This window comes from Hipposideros armiger, unplaced genomic scaffold, assembly GCF_001890085.2.
Source record: "Hipposideros armiger isolate ML-2016 unplaced genomic scaffold, ASM189008v1 scaffold_161, whole genome shotgun sequence".
In the NCBI taxonomy this organism is placed as follows: domain Eukaryota; kingdom Metazoa; phylum Chordata; class Mammalia; order Chiroptera; family Hipposideridae; genus Hipposideros; species Hipposideros armiger.
In genome coordinates this window covers 2,459,140-2,473,584 of record NW_017731511.1, presented here as the reverse complement: position 1 = coordinate 2,473,584, position 14,445 = coordinate 2,459,140, and the positions used below count along the sequence as shown (strand labels likewise).

General features: G+C 38.9%; 1 protein-coding gene across 1 annotated transcript in view; it reads right to left on the bottom strand.

The window, feature by feature from the left end:
• PAPSS2 (3'-phosphoadenosine 5'-phosphosulfate synthase 2) overlaps positions 1 to 14,445 on the bottom strand; it is a 76,444-nt gene that overhangs the window by 60,942 nt on the left and 1,057 nt on the right. The gene's annotated exons all lie outside the window — the stretch shown is intronic.

Sequence of the window (14,445 nt, the reverse complement as noted above, 5' to 3'; positions counted from 1 at the left end):
GAGAGAGAGAGAGAGAGAGAGAGACCTGAAAAGGGAAAAATAGAAGTAGAGAAAACCCGGCAGTTCCGAGCTAACTGGCAGCCCTTGGGCATGTCACAGGATTCCACATTTGCACGGTGAAGGAAATTAGGCCAGGCCATGGTTCTCAAGCCAGGCTGAACCTCTTAGCTGGCTTTCAAGGAACCCAATGCAGACCAATTCAATCAGATTTTCTGGGAATGGGAGTTAGGCATCATTATTTTGTGAAGCTTAGTATGGTTGTGAAAAACTGGACTAGATAATCTCTAAGGTCCCAATCAGATCACAGTAAATTAAGAGAAGTATTCAGAACCAGTGTAATGTATGAAATACAAGACAGCATAAAACCCACACAGGTGTAAAGAGAATCCTAACTAGGGACTTACAATACTTACAAGGTGTGATAAAAAAAATACGGTGAAAAAATACGGTGAATGTTTAAATTTAAAAAATTTAATACAGTAAAAGACACATGCCATCAATCCCCCTCAAAATACTCTCCCTCACTTCAAACACACTTATCCCATCATTCTTGCCACTTTCTGAAGCAGTTCTGGAAGTCCTCTTTTGTGAGTGACTTTACTTCATCCTTCATCATGACAATGCTAAGTGTCACACATCGTTTCTGGTACAGCAATTCTTGTCCAATAAAAACATTATGGTGTGTCTTCATCCACCTTATTCACCGGATCTGGCACCATGTGACTGCTGGCTCTTCCCCAAAGTCAAAATGACCATGAAAGGTAAACATTTTGAGTTGACTCAGGACATCCAGGCAGCCAAGACAGCGCAACTAAAGACACCCATGAAAAAGGATTTCCAGAACTGCTTCAGAAAGTGGCAAGAACGATGGGATAAGTGTGTACGAAGTGAGGGGGAGTATTTTGAGGCAGATTAATGGCAATGTGTCTTTTATTGTAATAATTTTTAAAATTTAAACATTCATAGTATTTTCTGATCACACCTCATAGATATTAGCAGAGAATGATATTCTCGAATGAACCTTGGCTTTCCTATACATGAATAATAAATATGCTTAATTAGTAAAAACAATGACAAAACTATGCATGGCACAGAACAAGATGAAAAGTATTACATCATTAACCTCTGTTGGAATTTGTATTTTTTATCCAATTCCACACTTATGAAATACATACATATCAAGCTCTGAGAATTCAAAGACATAAATCTTTTTCATACAAACTAAAAATCAAGCAGTCAAGTTTTTAATTTCTCACTTAAAAATGTCAAGAGTTGGTATGGCAAAAGCCAAGGTAATTTCTTTTTTGAGAACATATACACTCCTTGTTTTATGGAAGAAAGAGATAAATACTAAGTCATGACAGCCAGAACTAACAGCACCATCGAGAAGGCACTGTAGGTTGATTCCTATAAGCGACTCATTTGAATGGAGTCTTAAAAATTGAAACAAAACAAAAACCCTCTCTCATATGGCCTGCTATCTTGAATTTTAGCTAATAGGGCATGAGTTCTTAAATTGCAGATATTAGACATGGGCCTTGTAGTGGGGGGTCAGTGAACCCTCTGAAACTACATATAAACACTGTGTGGGTGTGCATGTGTGGGTATGCCCATGCACAGATGTTTCTTATTCTTTTTTGAGTCAGAACCCCTTTGGTAACCTGTGGACTCCTTCTCAGAAAAATGTCTTTAAATGTGTAAAATAAAACACAAAGGAGTGCAAAGAAAAACAACCAATTATAGTTATCAAAATGGCTTTTTAAAATTATAGCACAGTAACAAATATGCTTCTTTATCAATATATTAAATAACAAGGTCTAGCTGTTTAGATGGCTATAATAACTATCTTAATTTTGTAGTAATAAAGAGCACATATATTTTTGTGACATCAATAACAACATACAGTGATATGAAAATATCTGTAATTTTTATTGGTAACATAATCATAACTACTGCGAATAGTACTGTTTTGTTGTTTATGCTCATCATGAAAGAAAATATTAAAAATATTTTCCCCACCCATGGTCACAACTCTATTGAGTTCTCTGGATACTAGATGAAGAACTTCTGATCTGTGTCTTTATCCATCGTAAAAATATTTGTTTATAAGCCTCCAGGGAAGGTAGAATATTAGACAATGCACTTAATGAGCATTTCATGGACTGGTTTCTGTAAGGTCTGGTAGGCATAGATCCCTGAACAGTCACCAAATAATAGGGAAAAGGTACAGGGCTCTCTGAGGTGGGGCTATGAGGAATGTGTGAATTTTTGGAACTAAAATTCAAATACATCTTATTTTTAATTTAGCGTCTTTTAATGTTCTGCATAGTTCCTGCAAAATGGACAGCAACTTACAAGATACATAAAGTATAGCAAAACCTCATGAATTAGAAGTGGATGAGAAAAATAAAAGAGAAAACAACACAGGGGCATAAAATGAAATGGCACGAAGTACGAAGCTGGTACAATAAATGAAAACTGAGCCGCAAATATGCCTCTGAGCTTTCTGGCAGGCATCTTGAAGGAGAAAACTTGGACAGTCAGAGTTCACAATTTCCAAAGGATTACACCAAACAAACACAAAAATAAAAAAACAAAATTTAGAAAAGTATAACCCTTCTGGTTCCAAGACCAGATAAATATTTCTCCCATGGATCTTTATAAAGAGAATATCATGTATTGGAACAATAACCTCAATAATACCATTACAGGAGCTATAAAAATAAGTTTCATAGAACTTTAAAAAAAACGTTTTGTAAAAACAAAACAATGGCCATATACCAAACACAATTCAAGGGGGACTCATGAAGTAAAACGAGGTACTCAGCTCTCTACATTTAAATGTGACTGACATGCTGACAGGCCATTGACCTAAGCAAGTCAGAACTGAACATTGGCTCCACCCCCTCCACTCTCAACAGCAGAGGGTGGCAAACTTTTCTTAAAGGGTCAGACAGTAAATATTTTCAGCTTTACAGGCCATAAGGTCTGTCACAAAAGCTCATCTCTGCTGTGAAAGCAGCCACAGAGAATGTGCTAATGAATAAGCATCGTTGTGTTTCAATAAGTTTTATTTATAGATACTGAAATTTGAATTTCATATGCTTTTCACAAGTCATGAAATAGAATTCTTCCTTTGATTTTTTTTTTACCCAACCATTTAAAAAATGTAAAAACCATTTTTAGTTTACAGGCAATACCGAAACAGGCAGGGGGCTGGAAGACGCCCACAGTACATAATTTACTAACCCCTGGTCTACAGGATTAAGTTCCCCCCAGATGTCTCTTTGACTCTTGTATCCTTCTCTTTCCTCAAGTCTCTCTCTATATCAACTTTTAAAGATAGTTACTATTTTTATATTTTATATGCAACTATACACAAAGCCAACCAGGATGAGATCATGAAGACAGACACTTCAGAATTTTTACATTCCTTGGAAATAAGAAGGTAATCCAAGATAAATTACAGCAAAGAAGTGGTTTAATTCCCAGTATCCTCATTAAAATAAATGTACACTCACAAAAAAAGGGCAGAAAAATTTGAAAATACAGCTTTTTCTATTTCAGAGATCATGTGTTAGTTTTTTAAAAGCATATAAAAATATGTATAATTAGCTGAATCACTTAATTTATGTGTTGTAGCATTTATAGCACTAGATCTCCTAACACAAATGAGGCCATACCATGTTTTGCCGCACACAATTAACTTGGTACAATCTCAATAAGAAACCCTTCATTCCAAATATCATTCAGATGTCCCTGAGCTTCTGCCTGTCCTGAGACAAAACAAAACAGTAGGCCCCTGAAATTGGCAAACTTGGGTTGCCTCTATTGATACACTGATTCACAAGAAGGCTATAAAAAATTTATCTCATCTGCTTATTTTAGTGTCCTCATTTATGATTTGTAATACTTATAACTAACTACCCATTCTGGGGAGCTGCAGGATAATTAATAAGAATTTATAAATAAGCTTTGATGAGCATGATGAAAAAAGGTATTATGCATACCCAGGGGAAACCCACTATAATTTAGGGAGGCGGCAATTACCCTCAAAACACACACACATCAAATCGAGTCGCCTAGAAATATGTAACTACATTCAGAAGAGACTCTAAATCACACAATTCTAGTGTTCAACCCAGGTCTTGGCCACCTTTCCAAATGGTAGCCTTGTTAGTGGTCCACTGTAGGGCGTGTTTGTCACCTCTGTGTATTTTCTTATATTTTCGCAATTGGTTCTAGCAATGAGGCTGTGTATACAAGACAGGCTTCTCAAACCATGAAAGATTAAAATTCTGTGCTGAACTGTGGAAATGCCAATGAAACCTCTAGTACATCCAGAGAACAGGCCCAGAGCTTGTGGGGCTTTGGGATCTTATAACTCATGAATGCTCGACTGTGCAGCACTCACATAGTGAACAAGGCAAGGTCTAGAGTTACATGTAAGTCACTGCAATTATTTCTGAGGACACTTATTCTTGAGTGTATGCATTTACCCATGAGAACACTGGAGCTTTGTATTATTAAGGTGAAATGTTGGGTTCCATTCCAAACACCACTGTTCCTAAAACTGGCCACAGAGCCTCATCCAAACTAACATTTATTGCCTTTTAATGGCATTTTCTAAAATCCACATCTAAAGATTATATGACATTCCAAAAAGTCCCTGAGGGAAAATTACTTTCAAAGCAACCCCATCATCGTTTTAGATTTTTCACTGCCTGCATCTGCATCCACAAAGATAAAATTAAAATCTATATTTAAATGATCAGAATAATCTTTATTCTGACAGTCTTAGTATCAAATAGATCTGTCATATTAATGGGAGGAAAAAAAAGAATGGTTGAAAACATGGCATTCATACTTAGGAGGCAGTCCCTTCCAGCTCTGCCACTTACAGTTGTGCATCCTAAGGCAGGCTATTTAACTTCAATTGGCATTACAGGTTTCGAGAATAAAATGGGGATAAGAACATCAACAATTTCACAGGTTACTGTGAGGATGAGGTCAGATGCTGTGTAAGAAGTCCCTGAATAAAACCTTGTTCCTGTCCCCTAGTTAGGGAGGAACCCAGTTGGATCAACAAGGTACCTTCCTGAACCCCAAGGGTGACTTATAATACCATCAAGAATTAATATCATAGTTTGATGTCTAAAAGGCTTACTAAATAACAGCCTTGACACTGAGGAGAAAATGGAAGAAACCAGGTATTTATGATGACCCAGATTTTTCCATTCAATAAATGTGGCTAACTGTGCAAAGACAACACATTCCTTTGACACTATTTTGTATCCACGGTGTCTTGCATTGTGAATCATGGATTCTGTGATTTAATTTATATACTGTCACTACTAGTCTCGTCATTTAAATAATGTCACCCTTCTCCAGTAAAGGACTTCCATCTCATACCGTACAATTACACCCAGCCAATGCCACTCTACTCTCCACGTGAGTGTGGGCTCTGGCCTCTTACACAACGGTCTCCTCAGAATCGGAACCTAGGCCTTCCAGGTGACTAAAAATAAGGCTGTGGCCCAGGATTGGTGGCAACTTGGACCTCCTGACTGACCTGTGATGGTAGAATGAGACAACTCCCCTAGCATCATGGAAGGTGCCATTTATTACACAATCTCACAATCTTCAGGTACTCCTCATTGGTCTCCAGGGAAATGGAAGCATTATCTGGTTGCCAACACTCTTAAACCTTGACCTTCAGTTAGGCCCAATTTTTATTGTGTGAAAAATAAATTGATGACCTGGCTTCCTTTTATCACCTACAAATCACAGTTAAAACTTTGCTCTAGTATTAGCAGCTTTAGTGGAAACAAATCATTCCATTCATGTTGCTGAATACTGACACAGTGGTAAGGCAAAGCAATAAAAACGGTTGCATTCTTGTTGAGTCTGAGAACAAAGAAAATTTATTTTCCGATTTTTCACTTATGTCACCATAAGGCAAGAAATATGTGCGATGGTGAGGGTAACATGCAATTGCTAGTGTATGCCACTTACTCTTTTTTTAAAAGTGCTGGGGAATGTCTCTAAACAGAATTCATTACTATTATCTTGAGCTATAGTAGCAGTAGGCAGCTGCCAAAATATTTCACAAATGAAGCAATGATATTACTAGTTACCTAATTCAGCTGTGTTTTGTTCCTTGGCATTAAGTCTCATTCCCTCTATAAAATAAACAACCTATTAACCACAGAGGAGCTGTTAAGATTTTAGCTTCTCCTGTGGGTAATCTCTAAAGACTTATTTCAGTTAAATGCGTTCCCTTCTGACTGTTTGTTCGCAAACTTGTTTCATGAGATGGTGAGGAATAAATGAGTTAATGCACAGGAAACCTTTGGAACGGTGCCTGCCACGTAATAAGTGCTCAGCGCTGGAGATTAACTAGTCACAACAGAGTAGGAATTTTCTAACAAAACATACTCTAAAAGTCGAAACCCATGATAAATGTGCATATTCCACAGTTGGAATATTAATGTCTAGGTTTTATTAGATCTCTTCTTATTCACATGGCTATCTTAAACACAATGGAAGAATGCAAAAATCTATTCTTTTATTTTTTATTAACTACTCAAACATTGTTGTATTAGTGACCCAATGGCCCAAGAACATTAATTACCCATATAATTTAGGAAAAGGCTCTCTACAGGGACTCAGCAATTTAGGTAGCTTTACCTGACAGGACCAGTTATTGTAATTGACTTTACGATACTTCATGAACCTAGGAAACAATGGAAATGGATGGATTTAGAGAAAAAGTGGATATTCGGAGACCTACAAGAACTGAGAGGCTTTAGTATGTAACTGAACTTGGTCTAACTTTCGTCTAATATAGTTTTATCTGTATTGCACACTCTGTAATCATTCTGTAATCATGGCATTTTTTTTGATAAAATGATTAAACTGTTTGAGAAGGCTTAAGGAAAAGTGAGTGAGATTAGTGGCGGGGGTTGAATTTTCTAAAGAGAAACAGGCTGGCCTATCAAAAATATTTCAAAATGGTAAAGTTACATTTTCAAACATTGTGTTTCGTCTATATTTTCTAGCTCTAGAATGTCAAAACAAAATGCTAAAGCTAAATCAGGGTTACAATTGTGACTTCCTGATAACCAACTTGGAAGTGGGTTTTTTGTTGTTGTTGCTGTTTTTGTTTTTAGTTTATGGAAACTATTTCCCAGTACATAAAAGGACCAAAGCTGTAGTAAAAAAAAATGGGTAGGGCCTCTTTCAAAGCGCATGTGATAAAGAGAAAAGTGCTAGGAGTGTACTTAGGCGATCAGAGTTCCAGCTTGGTGGTAGTGTCACCATCTATTGGGTTGTTGGAAAAGTCCATTTTTTTGCAACAAAAAACATAGAAAAAATACGTCATGACTTTTCTGACAACCCAGTAGCTGCCCAGAAAGGTGGCCATGGGCTTTAGCACAGCTGTTAAATGCTGTGGATCAACTATAATATAAAGAGTTTGAAGATGAGCTCTTCACTTTCCTTCCAGAAGTAAAACAATAGGGTTCTTTAAAAAACACATTTTTTTAAGTGGGAACAGCCTAAATAAAAAATAAATAACTTAAAATTTTAACTTAGTAGAAAAAAGGATTTTAAAAATGCATGAAAAGTCAGTTGGGAATTTTATTGCCCTTGGCCCAGGGCCACTGCGAGACTGACTGGGCAGGAGGTTGAAAGAATTTCAAGGTTGTGAGTGACGTGTTACAATTAGAAAAAGTAAATGCTGTGTTTAGAATACACTTAAAGACAGTTTAGATGGACTGAAAAACTATAATTAAAGAATATAAGGCTTTAGTAGCTACAGTTAATTATGGCAAGCACAGTTCCTGGTTGGGTCATTCAATAAACATTTGTTGAGTAAATGAAGTGAACAAATACAAAAGTGAGATGTGACTGGAACTAAAATGGGAAAGGGTTTTAGAGACCTTAAGGAAAAATAATACACAATGGGACCACCAGCAAAGGACCAAAAAATTAATTCAGATTTTTAGCAGTAGACAAAATAGAAAAATAAAAATCATCACCAACATCTTGAGTTGCTGATTTTGCTAGAAGTTGGGGAGGCATGAATTATCCATAAATAATGATTGCGGAAAGGTGTACATGAATGAGGTTATGGGGATAAAACTCAGGCTCTATTGCAGGTCATATAACTCGCTAAGTAATGTCTGCAAATGATTTTTAAAGCACACATCAGGCATAAATTAAAAAGATAAAAAAGTAATTGTAGTAATACTGAGGGTGCCAAAACAATGAATACACATGGCTTGTATTCATCTTTTGTTATTGGTATATATTGACTATTACAATTTTAATATAGTTTTTTCCTTTCTTAAAATATGTATACTTTTTTTTTGGCACCCTCTGTATGAGACGGGATGTAGAGGCTTAGAAGATAAAAATCAATACTTTTTTATAACAAAATATATAAAGCAGATGTTAACTAGCTATTTAAAGCAAATATTAAACTAGCATAGAAATGATCATCTTTAACAATATAGTTTTTAATACTACTTATGTAACTGTTTCAGAAAAGCTTTATAATGGGTCACAGGCTATATACAATTTTATTGCCAAAAGTCAATATTTGGTGCTCAACAGGTTGAGCTTGTCATGTTTATGTTACAGTCATATCTCCACAGTACCAGTTATAACAAAATCAAATTCAGGAGTTTATTTGAAATGCAGAAAGAATTGCTGATAAGATTTTTTTTTTTTTGCTGACAAGATTTTAAAGGAAATCACACTAGCCAACTGATGGAAGTTATTTTATCCATCATGTGTTATCAGAGGCAAGTTATATTTCAAGTTTTAATGCAATGGCTCCTTTTGCAGAGAGAAAAAATATTTCTATCTTTTACACCAATTTATTCTAAATTAAAAAATATATATTTGGTGATCAAAAAAGCAGGAAGGAAGAAAGACCAAATTTTTAACAAATCCCATATTCATGATCAACCAAATAACCTTCCTGAAAAGCTTTATTTAAAGTTTATTATAAAAGAAGCAGAGGAAGCTTAGACACCAGTGTGAGTCTGAGAAAGGGATTGCTCCTTCAACAGGTGCTGGGCTTGGGGAGAGGGGGCTCTGAAATCAGGGGGCATTGGGTGTGCTTCTGATCCCAGACAGAACCCAGAGGAGAGGAGGCATAGGCAGACTCCAGCAGCCCCCATGACCCCTAAAAGCCCCAGCATGGTCACAGCAGACTGGGAGTATGAAGGAAGTGTCAAGCCTCACTGAGTTCCCCCCAGATTTATGCTGCAGCAGCAGGGACCACAGGGTCCCCAAGGAGAGCACGGAAGAAGCAAGGAGAGGCGCTGAAACTGAAGGGCACTTTCAGACAGGAATGTGCTTGTGCTGGACCAACACTAAGAAAGCGACAGGACAATGAACATCTCTAAGGATGCCTGCATAGGCCAAGGCCACCAACCCAAGGTGAGCACCCCCACCCCAGGCCTTAGTCAGCGCGTTGTAGGGAAAATGATTAAATTAAATATTTCTGACTAGCAATCTGACAAGTTTACTTGTTCTTAAAGTGCTCCCTTTATAAGAAGGATATAAGAATGATAGGAAACCTTAATTAATGGTACAAAGGAATCGAGAAGAGGCAGAGACTTTTGTTTCTAGCAATGATGATCTAGGTATACACACTGATCCTTCCATGAAAACAAATAAAAAATGCTGGTTATAATATGAAATAATCTCATTAAAAACATCAAAGTGTTGACAGGACAGTAAGAAACTGCCAGACCAAACTCTGCAGGAAAGCAGGAGCCTAAGAGGGTAAGCAAGCAGGGAGGCACTTTTATCCCGATAGGGGCAGATCTGAACTGATTTTCACAACCTCGTGGGGGAGGGGAAACAAATCAGAGTGCAGAACCCACCCAAGTGGGGAGAATAAAAAGGCTTTCCTTACACTAAGCTGAGGCTCCTAAGAGTCACACCCTAAAATAACCCACCTCCCACTCTGAGAGGCTGCAGGGATAGTTGCTTTGGCATTGAACGTATATGTAAAGGGGGTGGAGTCCCTAAGAAGCTGTATTCACAAGCTGGCCCTTGTGTGCACACTGCACCTCTGTACATCACCTGGGTGGTCTAGAAAACTTTGAGTGGTAAATTTCAGTTAAAGCGGTCCCAGGCTAGTAATGCCGCCAGGCACCTGACAGAAACAAACAGCAAATCCTCTGAAAAAAAAGGCCATTCATCCCAAGCCTCAAAGAATCCCTACAAGTAATTTTTCAGTTTAATGACAAACACCCAGGCAAAAATAAGCAAGCACACAAGAACAGATAAGAGGGGAGAGGGGGAAATCTCAGAAAAATATAGATCCTAAAAGCAAACTTACTCCCTAATGAATCCTGTAGTCATTCATGCAACAAATATTTATTGAGCACGTACTCTGTGCCAGGCTCTATGCCAGGTTGCTGGGCACACATGCCACTTCAGTTGTCATATGAACAAATAACCCAGGGGATGAAAGGTTCTTTGAACTGCCATTACATTTATTTAGCTTTTATTTCTGTTTTCCCAAGACTTCCAAACACAAGGACTGATGAGAGCCCATTACTATTTAGTGATAGATTTTGAAATAAACAGTAATCTCCCAGGACTGAGATTGGCATCATTGATTCTTTTCCCGCATTCTCAGTCCCTAAGGTTCCATGTTTGAGTTAAGCCTAATTATCCCCTAAGCAAAACACAGAGCCACGAAAAGTGAAGGACAATTATCTCAGAGACATAACATTCAGAGTTAACTGCATTTATCTTTAACTGTAAAAGTCCAAGCAGATGATCTTAGAAGGATAGCATAAATTTGGCATTAATTTTAAGGTAGATCTAGAAACAGTTGAAGTGTGGAAAGAAGTTAGTCCAATATTTACTTATATATGAGTATAGATTGCCTTTCTTGGCCAAGGTTGTTGGCAAAATCTTGCTGATATTTGAGTTACTTTAGTGCATCCACATTAATTATCAGTCTTTGTCTTCTATCTAGCTTTTGTAATAAGGATTCAAATAGTCACTTCTGCATTCCTTTGCTCTTATTAAACACTCTGGTTGTCATTTACTGAGCCTTTGGAACAGTATGACCTATGCTTTCTTCTTGCTTGCCAAACCACGGCAGTATGACATGATGATGATGACGATGGTGATATGATAATGATAGCTACTGCATATGAGGTACTCACTCTGGGTCTGGAACTGTGCAAGACACTTTTTAGCAGTTATTTACTCCTCACAACAATTATAAGGGGTAAGTCACTGTTAGCTCTGTTTTGTGCTCAAAGTTAGACAGACCTGAATTCAAATGCTACCCTGCTTCTGACATTTCTCCTCCCCTAGAAATGAGGCACAGTTTTCTGAGGTGAAGGCTGCTGTCGGGATGAAGTGAAATACAGTGTGGCTGAATGTGTGGCTTCTAGGAAGTGCTGGTTTCCTCTTCCTTCCAATGGTTACTCATCATGAAATTCACGCTTGCCTTAGGCAGCATCTCCAAATAGGTAGACAATGTCTTACATTTATGAAGAGTTTTATACTTCAGTACCCCTTTACTTCTTCTCAATCATTGGCTTCTTTGAGCCTTTGGAAAATATTTTAATATCTTAGTTGACCTTTTTAGATTTGTTGTCTTTAGGACATAATAACATTGTCTGTTGACCTTGAAAAATGCTAATCCAGGAAATGATGCAAGAAAAAAGGACAAGACCTTTGCTTTTCTTTCCACTCCTTTTGGGGCAGTCTACCTTGTTCCTTCTCCCAGGTATCTATGTGTGCGTGAACGGGGTGTGGCCGGTGGCCAGGGTTGGAGGTAAGTCAAGGGTGGGAGGGAGGGATATAACACGTAGCTGTCCTGGGTTTCCATGTAAGGATGCCTAGCACAGAAGGAATGTGCTACCTTCCCTTATGAAAGAACATTTCTTTTTTTTTTTCTCAAGCTTGTGAGAAAAATCATCCTACATTCTCTTGTTTAAACCAAAACTATGTACTTACTCTCCTTACAGTGGTCTGGATTGAAAGGCTATATTCATCAGAGTGTGGCAAAATATACTGAGAAAAGATGTATTCACCCCAGTGTATCGCCTGGCACACAGTAGGGGCTCAACAAATACTTGAAGCTACTGCAGTGTGTCCTCTGTTGACAATGCAGAAAATAATGCAGTGATTCCTCACTTCCAGGGTAGCTTCCTAGATCAGCAAGATTCACTCGTCAAATCATGGATTAGTTGAGAGGTCACACAGGTGGGCAGACTTTGTTTTGGCTTGCAAGGTTTCAAAATACTTTTTGAATTAACATCTAAAGCTTCAGAGATTTCATATACATAGAGAGCTGACTAGCTTTACCCAATAGTATTTATCTGGCCCTTTTGGGAACTTGTGCTGGTGCTTGGATTATAATTGTGTTGGCTAAATAAAAGTTCAGAAGTCCTGTTAGCTCTATCAGGTGTTAATTTAATCCTGTAAAGAACATACACGCATACTCCAAACAAAAAAGAGCAGGTTCGAAATGTGTAGTTACAAAAATCAAACCCTTCAGCCCTCAAATTTCTCGCTGTTGGAGAACTGACTATGCAGATCCCACCATCAGTTTGTAAAGTCCTGTTCTCAGAACCTCCACTTCATGGGCTCTTGCTGACTAGAGGCATGAAGGGGAAAGACCACCTGCCCCTTCACTATTGTTGTTAGAAAAAGCCCCTCCCCCCCACCCCAATCACAACTGGGAAGGAATTCTTGATGCAAGCAGGGAGGAAGAATTAAAACTCCACTGACATAAAAAGCTACCAAGTGCCACAGCAGCTTGTCATTTAGAAGTACCATTAGGAATTTTACAGAGATTAATCAAATTAAATAGGCCTAAAACACAAGTGAGTTTCACTTAATATTTTAAAATACATTACAATACTGAGAGTCTCTCCACTTTAAGTCACTCCTTTAAAAGGCAGATGGGGCCTGACCATTCTCCCTTTTCAAAACGATGCAGCCTTCCTCCCTGACCCTCCTGCTGATCCTGTGTGTTCCCCTGAAACCACAGAGGCCCCACTCCCGTCCCCTTGCTGCTGAAGCCCACACGTCTAGCCCCTGTATGGCCCCTTCACTTTTCTTCCCCAGTTCTTTTTTTCATCTCTCCCCTGGCCCACCTCAAAGATATTTCAGGAATAGCATTATATAATAATAATAGTAACAACACTGTTAAACATCAGGGCCGGCCAAGTGGCTCAGTTGGTTAAGAGTTGGCTTAAGAGCGCGAGCTCTGAGCAATAGGGTCGCCAGTTCAATTCCCACATGAGCCAGTGATGCTGTGCCTGAGCTGAGCTGTCGCTGCGCTGCCAACAGACGGCAGGATGGCTCAGCTGGTGTAACAACAAGATTGCCTGTTCAGTGGTGGGCTATGCCCACCCACAAGTAGGACTGAACTGTGCACCTTGAGCTGAGCTGCTGCCTGGATGGCTTGGTGGATAGGGCGTGCACTCTTAACAAGGCTGCCGCGGGTTCGACTCCCCGCATGGGATGGTAGCTACGCCCGCCCGCAACTAAGATTAAACACAGCACCTTGAGCTTAGAGGCCATGAGCTGCCCACGGGAAGCCAGATGGCGACTGGCGCCTTCCACAACAAAGATTTTAGAACAACAACTTGGCTGGTCCCCTTCCCCAATTTCCCAACACTGTTCCCCTCCCCAGTTCCCCAATAAATTAAAAACAACAACAACAAACCAACCAAGTTGCTATTTTTAAAAAAATCACTAATATGTTGCATTAATAATACATCATTACTACTACTACTAATGAACATTCATTGAGCACCTACTATGTGCCGAGCACAAGTTTAACTATCTGAGAGAGGTCAGCTCACCGAGTAATCACCATAATCATCTGAGGCTTGCAGTGTGGTAGTTAAAGATGAGTGTTCAGTCAGGCTGGTGGCTGGGATCTTAACATCTTAACAAGGCTTGCAGACCACCGCCGGTGTGGTCCAAATGCTGTCCACAAGGCTTCTTCCAACCCTTAAGAGGCTATGATTACTGCTGCCATATTTAAGGCTGCAAGATTTATAGCAGCTCCTATTGCTAAGTGAAAAAGGAACTTATGTTTTGGCAAGCCCTCTATTTCCCACAAAGATCAATTCTGGAAAAACTGAACCTCCTCAAAACAGTCCCCTCGTCTTACTCCACCAAGCCGAGGGGTCTCCCATGACTGAACTTGAGGTGCCACTGGATACCAACAGAAGCCGAATTAAGCTACAGGGTTAAATCCTGACAGTGTAGAAACGCAATTTCCTCCAGTAAGTCTAGATAATTGCAGTTTCCTCTATGAAAGTCTGTCATTAAAGTCCACTACGAGGAAGTTCAATGGACAAAGTTCCAATGACTGTCGCTGACTTGTACCCAGAGACCAGACCTGGCAGAACCAGAGTCAGCTCTGCCCGCCCCCCC